Below are 11,527 nucleotides of genomic sequence, written 5' to 3'. Positions count from 1 at the left end.
GCCTTCTTTATGGTCCAGCTCTCACTTCCATACATCACTACTGGGAAAACCAGAGCTTGAACTAGACGGACCTTTGTCGGCAAGGTGATGTCTCTGCTTTTTAAGATGCTGTCTAGGTTTGTCATTGCTTTTCTCCCAAGAAGCAGGCGTCTTTTAATTTCGTGACTGCTGTCACCATCTGCAGTGATCAAGGAGCCCAAGAAAGTAAAATCTCTCACTGCCTCCATTTCTTCCCCTTCTATTTGCCAGGAGGTGATGGGACCAGTGGCCATGATCTTGGTTTTTTTGATGTTGAGCTTCAGACCATTTTTTTTAAGAAGCCTAGAGTACTATAATAGTACTATTGTGTACAAGTATGTTCTAATGGATTATTGAATATTACTTCAGTTGATATGTTGTTTACTTTAAAGTTATTGTTTTATTATGAGCTTGTTGTATTGCATCAGATTATAAGTTATGTGATCTTTGTTGTATATTTCATTGTTGTAAACTGCCTTGTGTAATACAGAAAGGCAGTATACAAGTTAAACGTAAACTAAAATGAAAAAAAAGAGGAAAGTCACATCAGGCCACTTTCAACTAACCTGATGTGCCAGCAAAAACCAGTGCAAGGACTTCTACTAGCCCAAAGGCAGGTTTCCCATTCACCCCACAAGTACCTCTGCACCTCCAGCATATCCGTTCTGGAAGGTCAGGAGAACCCCCAGAACAGCAGGTGAGGGACAGGGGGGAGATTGTTCCAACTGACAAAATGTGATGCTTACATTGATGGAAAGATCATAATAATGCAACACTGAAGTATTTCCTCCCATTAACTCTTTCAGTCTATCGTTGATATTTTAGGGCTGCAAATTTAAGAAGCTATTGAGCCAAAGGTTTGGTAGTTTTTTCATTTTAAAAAATCTCCTATAGCAATTACCAAATCCAAGGGTTCAGGAGTTCGGAACTTGAGTAAATTTCTGCAACACAATGTGCACTTTTAAGAACCCTTGAGAAAAGTCATATTATCCTTTTCAGTTTATAGTTGATATTTTGGTGTTGCAAATTCTTAGAAGTTGCTTCTAGCTTCTGCTCTTCTTAATTAATTATATCAATGGGATGTGGTCCCTCTGGAATCCCATAAGCAGTTCTGAATTTCCAACATGAGATCATCGATTTAAAAATGTTTGCGGATAATATAAATACTTTGGCAATACCATAAAAATGTAAACCTTAGTTGGTTCCCATTAAACTATGTTTTCTTCTTGCCCAGATGAAGATTCTACAACACTGGTGAGTCATCTATAGATTTTAATTTCAATAAATAGGACTAAGTAGAAGGGACTTCTTGTTAAAACAGATATTTGCTGAACATACAGATTTTGCTGAACATTCACAGTGGATGTGCTTTGAGAGGTAAGTGTGATAAAAAGTTTTGAAGATATGTATGACACAGTTTCTAGTAAACAGATAGTTGTATATGGTCTTTCAATATAGAAGGAGACCCAATATAGAAGGAGATATTCCATAAAATATAAGGTATCTTTTTGGAATCCAGTCCATCCACTAATTCAGGATATAAAGAATACACTTAGATATATTTTATATGGTTACTTCATCTCCCCAAATTTTATTTCCCCTATTCCATGCACTGTGGTGCAAACATGGTGTTAGACCCTTATTTGTTTCAGATTATTATTATTATTATTATTATTATTATTTACTGCACTTTCTGTCTCTTGTCTTTTGTGAAACACCTTCAGGGTGTCAAAGTCAAAGAGCAGGAGAAAAATCTCCTAAGTAAATACTATAAATAAATAAATGGGGTTTTTTTGCTCACTGTGAGTAAAGCTAGCAAGTGTGAAAGGAGTGGGGGAGGTTTGGTTTGAAGACAGATCTGAACAATATGTGAACCACTAAGTCAAATACAGCCCAACAGCCTGCTTAGGTTTTCAAAAATGGGCAAATCTGCAATATGTTCTTTGCTAAGTAGCTTGTGGTGTGAAGGTAATAAAATCCATTCTATGAAAACAATACAGTACTTCATATGTGGGTTCTCTCAGGTGGGTTGGTTTTGTGTGGTGTGGGACATAGGGCTGATGTCCCCAAATCCAAACTCTGTATCAGATCCAGTAATTAATATATTATTTGTGACTTCCTCTTATTTCAGTGAAGGAGGTAAGCACATGACTAACTCTCTCCAACTAATAAAAATATCATCAATGTAACTCTCTCTCCAACTAAAATCATCAGGTGCTAAAAGTATTGTCTTTAGTTGCCCTTCTGACCCTGACAGAGATGTTCTCTCTGTGTTCCAGCTGCCCCATTTATTTCTATGAAACTAATGAGTCCATGCATAAAGGATATGTGTGTGTGTGTGTGTGTGTGTGTGTACACACACACACACACACACACCCCTGCCCTGAACTGAATGGAGCAGTAGCTGTGATGCAGTGGCTGTTGCACATTTGAAATCCTGCCATCGTCCTATATCTGCAGATTTTCAACCATTCTTAAAATGCAACTAGGATTATTTATTTCGTAAAATACAGAGCCATTTTGAGGAGATCAGACTTAAGAGGGTTTTTTTTAAAAAAAAAGTCTGCTGAGCTGAGGGACACAAGACTGATATTGGCACAGCAATTTGACAGGGGTTGTAACACTGTCACACTTACAGGACTCTTCCCCAACCTAGTGCTCTCTAAATGTTGCAGGACTCCAGTGAAGAATATTTAATATATAGATTCTCTCTGAAATTTGTGCGTTTGTGATGTGTGTTTTGGTGTGTGTGTGTGTGTTTGTGATATGTGTATGAGGGGGGGGGAGAGGGAGAGAGAGTTATGAACTATTCAGGGAGGGTTGTACGTCCATGACTATCTCTATCTCATAGAAATCACCAGCTCTTAAAGGTGCTTTACTATGGCTCTATCGACTTGTGCAGCTCCTGTACCAAGCTAAGCTCACTGTATCTCTAAGTACCATTGTGAAAAGCAAAACAAGGAAGAAAAGGGTTTGTTATCTGCTAAACTCACACTAGAGTCAATGAGGGTCTATCATTCAGAACACTACTGTTCAGACCCCACCACTGACCACAGTCAAGAACTAGATTTCTTAAAATCAAAAGCTGACAGAACTACCACACTTACCGGCACATTCCACCACTTGGCGTTGTCTTGGTGTTGAACTCCAATTGCCTTCATCCCTGAAGGGTAAGTGGTGGTTGAAGTCCAATATGTGGAAAGCTCTAGTCTGAGAAAGACAAGTTTATAAGTTCATAATATAATATAGATTAGGGTTGCCATATTTCAAACAGGAAAGTTGTTGAGTGGTTCACTAAAAAAAGTTTAGTTTTGCCCAAATTTGTTGAGCTTAAAATGCAATTTTTGAGCTATTTTTATGGGAAATAGGCAAAAATGACAGTCAACGTGGCCTAACATATGTCCGGATTTTCCAGGACTTTTTTGGCCGATTTTTGCCCAGACACTGCTGACGACTAAAGTATTCTAGATATGTCCAGGAAGTTCCAGACATTTGACAACCCTAATATAAAGATAAAGGGGCCCCTGACCATCAGGTCCAGTCGTGTCCGACTCTGGGGTTGCGGCGTTTACCTTCCCGCCGGAGCGGTCCCTATTTATCTACTTGCACTTTTGATGTGCTTTCGAACTGCTAGGTGGGCAGGAGCTGGGACCGAGCAACAGGAGCTCACCCCATTGCAGGGTTTCGAACCGCCGACCTTCTGATCAGCAAGCCCTACACTCTGTGGTTTAACCCACAGCGCCACCTGGGTCCCTAAACCTAATATAGATTGACAATAAAGCATGAAATCTGACCTGGAGCTACGTTTAAAATGATCACAAGGACCAAACTATAGTGAACCTTCCTTTTGAAAGAACAGCAAAATGACCCTCTCAATGTTTTAACCAGTAAGAAGGTCAGCCATTTGTTATATAGTTTGGAGTGTTTGTTTGTTTGTCTGTCTGTTTGCTTGTTTGTTTTTGGACGGATAAAAGTGTTTAGAAATAAAACTGAAAATATTAGTTATATATAAAACACATATGATTACCCATATGGCTGTACAGACATCTGCCCCAGCCAGCTTGGCCAAAGGTCAGGGATGATGCGAGTTGTAATCCAGAAACACCTGGAGGGCACCAGGTCCCCAGGTCTCACCTTAAGAAAACCTTAATACCTCCCCCCCAAAAAAGGTTAAATCTGATATTATTCTTGGCTTTCATTACAACATGAATTAAATGAGGCTTTGGGTGAGGTGGAGTGAGTTTGCTTGCACCCTTTATGACTTGACTGGTGGCGAATGTATGGTTGTAGCCCCCCAATGTACCGGTAAGTTGTGACCTGGGGATCTTTGCTTGTTTGGCATTAATGGATGCAGACACAATATCCAATACTCAGTAGAATGGAGGGAAAGTGTTATCTTCCTCAAAGATTTAGTAGGGAACACACATACTTTTTTCACCACTGTTCCTGCATAGTGCAAACCAGTAAAATGCACCCTCCAAAGGCAAATGAAGAAAATAATAGGCTTTAGGGGGAAAATGTCCTCCATGCTTTCCTAATTACACAGAGCCAATTGAATTTCTTAATCTCCTATCAAATGTTAGTCAGTTTGCAGTACAACCTGATGCATGTTAATGTGTCACCTAAATTAGATTGATCAACAAAAGTCTTACGTTTTGCCTTTCATTAATGGCTGGGACTTAGTCATGATGTCTACACATTAACTTTTAATAAAAAAAATTCCTTCAGTAGCACCTTAAAGACCAACTAAGTTTTTATTTTGGTATGAGCTTTCGTGTGCATGCACACTTCTTCAGATTGGTATCTGAAGAAGTGTGCATGCACACGAAAGCTCATACCAAAATAAAAACTTAGTTGGTCTTTAAGGTGCTACTGAAGGAATTTTTTTTATTTTACTTCGATCCAGACCAACACGGCTACCTACCTGTAACCATTAACTTTTAATTTGTTTTCCATTTATAACATTTCACAACAGACTGAGGAAATAAGACTGAGGGCTGGAATGTCCTACATGAGGTCCAATGATATTTGATATCACTTTTTATAGGTAGCATGGAAGAATGGGGCAACACAACTGCAGTGACTGAGTTCGTTCTAATAGGCCTCTCCAGAAACCCCAAAGTGCGTGCTGTTTTGTTTATTCTCTTCTTGCTGATGTACCTGGTTGCTGTAGCTGGAAATGGACTTATTGTGGTGCTCATTGTGATGGATTCGCACCTCCACACAGCCATGTATTTCTTCCTCAGCAACCTCTCCCTCATTGATGTCTGCTATGTCACCACCTCCGTCCCACAGATGCTGGCCCACTGCTTCACAGACAGGCCCACAATCCCCAAGGGAAGATGCTTTGCACAAATGAGCATTGCTCTGTTTTTAGCAGTGGCCGAGGGCCTTTTGCTAGCAATGATGGCGTATGACCGTTTTGTGGCAATATAGCTTCTCAAAGTGAGGAAAGGAAAATATTTAACTGTACCCCAAGCAGTTTACAATCTAACTATAGGCATGGCCTGGGGGAACCTGTGGTCCTCCACGTGTTTTTGGACTCTAACTATCATCCAGTGCATAAAATGATGTAATATAGAGGAGGGAGAAAAATTGTTTTCTGCTGCTCCAGAGAAGCGGACACGGAGCAATGGATTCAAACTACAAGAAAGAAGATTCCACCTAAACATTAGGAAGAACTTCCTGACAGTAAGAGCTGTTCGACAGGGGAATTTGCTGCCAAGAAGTGTGGTGGAGTCTCCTTCTTTGGATGTCTTTAAGCAGAGGCTTGACAGGCATATGTCAAGAATGCTTTGATGGTGTTTCCTGCTTGGCAGGGGGTTGGACTGGATGGCCCTTGTGGTCTCTTCCAACTCTATGATTCTAGGATTCTATCAGTCCCAGCTAGCATTGCCAGTGTGATCAAGGAAGATGGGAGCTGTATTCCAGCAACATCAGGAGGCCCACAGGTTCCCCATCTTTGCTTCAGACAGTACTTGAGTAAAAGAGGGGCAATAGAGGACAGGGAAAGGCAAGGATATTTATGATTTATTCTCTGCAGATTTCTTGAAATCCTCTTTCCAAAAATTGTATGCTCTCAGAAGCAGTTTTATTTTTTCAATTGCAACTAGTAAGAGATCGTTTTTTGGGGGTTTGTTTTTGTTTTTTCTTTTCCTTCCTTTCTTCCTTCACTTGGGGAGCATTGTTTCCTAGTTTGTCTTCAGAAATTCTGCATTAAAACATACTTTTTAGGCCAGCTAACCAAATGCTAAAAATTTAAATCAGCATTTTGTAATATCATTTAAACTTGAGTGGTACATGATGTGCATAATTTTTTTTGTAAGATTAAATCATATTAAACATCTTTCACAGTAAGCAAAGTCCAACGCTTCTGTTTACCGTGTGAAATATCTACCACACAACCCTCAGAAGTACATTTTTGGTACCATTTTCAGCCATCAAATAAATCCTTTACATACTCAGAGTACAAACAATTTGCAAATAGCCTATGTATTAAATAAATTTATTAAATATAAATATCTTCCTCTCCAAGTTTTAGAATTATTTCCCCCTTATTTTACCTTTAGCTGTGAACTAGCAAAGCAATTCCTTACTTCAGTTTCTGTTATTCAGCCAATTAAACTGTTTTTAATATTCGGTTGGAAGCCGCCCAGACTGGCTGGGGAAACCCAGCCAGATGGGTGGGGTATAAATAATAAATTACAATTACAATTACAATTACAATTATTATTATTATTATTATTATTATTATTATTATTATTATTATTATTGCTGTGGGGCTAAAAGAGTATACCAGTTGATTATAGAACAGGTATGCCCAACTTCAAGTAGGCTGTGACCCAGTATCAAAAACTGGCAGTGATCTACCACACTCTTCCATTGTCATTCTTCAACTTAAACATATTCTGTTTGGCTGAGCTTATATTTGGCTTCCCCAAGGCCTTAGCGGAGGACCATGTCCAGCCCTGCAAAACACCATTTTGCTTCCCACCCCAGGAAGATGAGCCCCCTTAATTTCCTGGGGTTGGGAAGCTGCCTTATACCAAGACAGGCTGTCCTGACACAGGTTGGCAGCTTCTCTCCTGCCGGGGCTTCTCACAACCCCCCCCACCAACCCCCTCCCAGGGCCCTTGGTGCACACGGGAAGCCAACATGCCCCCCCAGGCCCAATTTCTCCCTTTACCAGACAATGAGTTCCATGGGGACATGGGGGGCGGCGATGGCTTAGTAAACGCAGCTAGACTGGAGCTGTAAAAGTGGGGAAAGTTCAGCGTCCACACAGAACTAGGAGCAGAAGGGCGAGAGGGGGGAGGGGGGAGGGGGGAGGGGGGAGGGGGAGGGGTGTCACTCACCATCTCTCTCCACGCGCTGCCTTCTCACAGCTCCCTCCGCAGCGCTACTGCTCATGTGGAGCCCACGTGCCTTGTCATTGCTCCTTCCCCCGCCTCCCTGTTGCGGGGCTGGGGCTTGCAGGGGTGGAGTCACGTGCTTTGCACCTTTCTGGGACCGGCCAGCTGGCAGGGCATGGAAGGAGCAGGGGAGGGGAGAAGGGTGGCGAGGAGCAAGCCCGGCTAAGCGGAGCCTCGACTGGTCGTGCTGCCTGAGGGGGGGGGGGGGCGTGCCGCTGAGGGTGCCCTGCCCAGCAGACAAGGGAGAGGGCAGCGAGTGGAGGCAACGGGTCGTCTCTTTGACTCTTTCAATTCCTATGAGCCATAGTGCGATTGACAAACATCCATCCCATGATTAACCGATCAATCGACATGCCTGCTATAGCCGGTCCTTCTACTTGCTCTGCTCTGGCACCAGCTCTGCTGAATTCCTCCCTCCTTCTGTCTACTGCCTCCATTCCCTGCATTTTCAAAGTGCAGCAGTGAGTTGTGAGTTCCAGTCCTTATTTATACAATAGAGTGGATTTATACAATCCACACACAAAAAGGACTTATCAGGTTTAAGTTTGCAGAACTTAAAACAAAACAGAAACACCAGGAAAATAAATCATAAGGGCAGGGAAGAACAGCCAAATGAGCAGTGAGCAGACTTAGTGACCATTGAATGCTGAGTGCTGAGGTAAAAGTTCATTTAAAAAATTCCTTCCAGTAGCACCTTAGAGACCGGGTTACAGGTAGGTAGCCGTGTTGGTCTGAGTCGAAGCAAAATAAAAAAAATTCCTTTAGTAGCACCTTAAAGACCAACTAAGTTTATATTTTGGTATGAGCTTTCGTGTGCATGCACACTTCATCAGATACACTGAAACAGAAGTCACCAGAATATGTATAGTCAGAGGGTGTGGGGGGGGGTTGATGGGAATGGGTGATGGGCTGATAGGAGTGGTAAACCTGTTGATGACTGTTAACGACTGTTAATGACTGCAATTGGTCTTGCAGGAAAAAGCAAGGACTGAGGTGCTAAAGAAAGCTTGATCATGTAAAATGAGATAAGAATCCTATGTCTCTGTTCATTCCAGGTGGCTCCATGGTTTTAAGCTTGGTAATGAGTTGCAATTCAGCAACATCTCTTTCCAGTCTGTTTCTGAAATTTTTCTGTAATAAAACAGCTGCTTTGAGATCTTGTATAGAATGTCCTGGGAGATTGAAGTGTTCTCCTACTGGTTCCTCTGTCTTGTGATTCCTGATATCAGATTTATGTCCATTTATCCTTTGGCGTAGGGTTTGGCCTGTTTGTCCAACATCTCAAAGTAGCTGTTTTATTACAGAAAATTTTCAGAAACAGACTGAAAAGAGAAGTTGCTGAATTGCAACTCATTACCAAGCTTAAAACCATGGAGAGACCTGGTATGAACAGACACATAGGATTCTTATCTCCTTATATATGATCAAGCTTTCTTTAGCACCTCAGTCCTTGCTTTTTCCTGCAAGACCAATTGCAGTCATTAACAGTCGTTAACAGTCATCAACAGGTTTATCACTCCTATCACCCCCCCACCCTCTGATTATACATAAGGGTCTGGTGACATCTGTTTCAGTGTATCTGAAGAAGTGTGCATGCACACGAAAGCTCATACCTATGACAAACTTAGTTGGTCTCTAAGGTGCTACTGGAGGGATTTCCAAATTTCTAAATTACTGCTCCCTTATGCTGGACTGAATGGAAAATGCAAGTGAGAATTTTTAACTGTCATGCTACGAACTGCAACAACTAATAAAGTATGGTAGGGTTGCCATAAGTCTGGGGAAATCCCAGATATGTCCTCTTTTGGGGGGCCAACATGGAACATGGCCAGCATAGTAAAAAGTGCCCCCCCACTTTTGGACTAGGGCCTCTGCCTAGGAACAGGTCATCACCAAATTTGAAGTGTTTGTGGGTAAGGACAAAGTGGCAGAGTTTGGTAGCAAAGTCCGCTGTGGTTTTATCTGAAATGGTGTTCCTTATGGCTTGTAAACCATCATTGTGTGGGGTGTTGGTATACAGAGATTCCACATCCATAGTGGCTAGTACTATATAGTATTGTTAGGAAGATTGTTCAAAGATTGTATTTTCCTCAGAAAATCTGTGGTGTCACGTACGTAGCTGGGAGCACTGATAGCATATGGTTTCAGAACAGAGTCCATATAGCCGGAAACACCCACTGTAATGGTGCCAATACCTGAGATGATGGGGCGTCCTGGATTTCCTGGTTTGTGTATTTTAGGTAGAAGATAGAAAGTTCCTGGTCGAGGTTCCGCTGGTGTGTTTGTGAGAATCTGTTCCTGGATGTGTGGGAGTAGCTCCTTGACAATCTTGTTCAGTTCTTTTATGTATGCTTGTGTTGGGTCTGAGTCCAATTTCATGTAAAAGGCGGTATTGGAAAGTTGTCTGTGAGCCTCCTGGGTGTAATCAGTTTTGTTCATGATGATGACAGCTCCACAGAGAATCTCACCTAAGAGATCTACAGCAAACCTTTTTAGAACTAAAATATCCTCCTGATGAAGTTAAACAACAGATCAACAGAGCCAGACTGATACCTAGAGAGAACCTGCTGCAAGACAGACCCAAAAAAGAAAATAACAGAACACCACTAGTTATCACATACAGTTCCCAAGTTAAAACAGTACAACACATCATCAGAGATCTACAACCTCTCCTGGACAATGACAGCTCTCCTTATCAAGCTCTGGGAGGAAGACCTTTCATTGCCTACAGACAGCCACCCAATCTTAAATAACTCCTCACCCACAATAATACAACCACCAGACTTAACATGGACACTGGTAACAGAGCCTGCAATAAACCCAGATGCCAACTTTGCTGCCACATACACCCGGACAACACCATTACTGGCCCCAACAACATCCAACATACCATCTCAGGACTATTTAATTGCTCATCTTCTAACATTGTGTATGCCATCAAATGCCAACAGTGCCCTTCAGCTCTCTATATTGGACAAACAGGCCAAACCCTACGCCAAAGGATAAATAGACATAAATCTGATATCAGGAATCACAAGACAGAGAAACCAGTAGGAGAACACTTCAATCTCCCAGGACATTCTATACAAGATCTCAAAGCAGCTGTTTTATTACAGAAACATTTCAGAAACAGACTGGAAAGAGAAGTTGCTGAATTGCAACTCATTACCAAGCTTAAAACCATGGAGCCACTTGGAATGAACAGAGACATAGGATTCTTATCTCATTATACATGATCAAGCTTTCCTTAGCACCTCAGCCCTTGCTTTTTGCCCCGCAAAACCAATTGCAGTCATTAACAGTCGTTAACAGTCATCAACAGGTTTATCACTCCTATCAGCCCATCACCCATTCCCATCACCCCCACCCCCACCCTCCGAATATACATAAGGGTCTGGTGACTTCTGTTTCAGTGTATCTGATGAAGTGTGCATGCACACAAAAGCTCATACCAAAATAAAAACTTAGTTGGTCTTTAAGGTGCTACTGTAGGAATTTTTTTATTTTGTCCTAACCCTAACCCTAACCCCTAACCCTAACGCATCAACCCTAACCCTAACCCCTAACCCTAACTGTAACCCTAAGCCCCAAACCCTAAACCTAAACCCTAACTCTAACGCTGCCCTAACCCCAACCCTAACCCTAACGCTGTACTAACCCTAACCCTAACCCAGCTTCGGAAGCGCTCCTGACTTCTGGCAAGGCAAAGATAGTGACCGGCACGCTCCCGCAGAGCGGCCAGTGTGTCCACGCCCTTTGAGCAGCCCTGTGCGGCGGATTTCGCCGCCGCCCCACGAGAGGTGGGGAAGCTCGGGGAGCCCAGTGGCTCGGTTGGGGGGTCGTCACCCCCCCTGGCTACCACACGAGCCCGGGACCTGATCCAGAGTGCCCAACCATGCTGAAGATGATCACCCAGATTTCAAGGACCAAATGGAGGAAAGAGCACACAGACTTCGTGGTGGGACAGAGGCGGAGCTAGCTGTCCCGGCACCCAGAGCAGCACACATGCTGTGCACCTGGAGGCGGGGCTAGCTGTCCGCGGGGGCAGGGCAGCGATGACCTGGGGCAGACCGCACCCACCGCACCCCCCTTCCTCC

This window comes from Zootoca vivipara, chromosome 3 (genome assembly GCF_963506605.1).
Source record: "Zootoca vivipara chromosome 3, rZooViv1.1, whole genome shotgun sequence".
Lineage (NCBI taxonomy): Eukaryota > Metazoa > Chordata > Lepidosauria > Squamata > Lacertidae > Zootoca > Zootoca vivipara.
Note: the sequence above shows the minus strand (reverse complement) of the source record.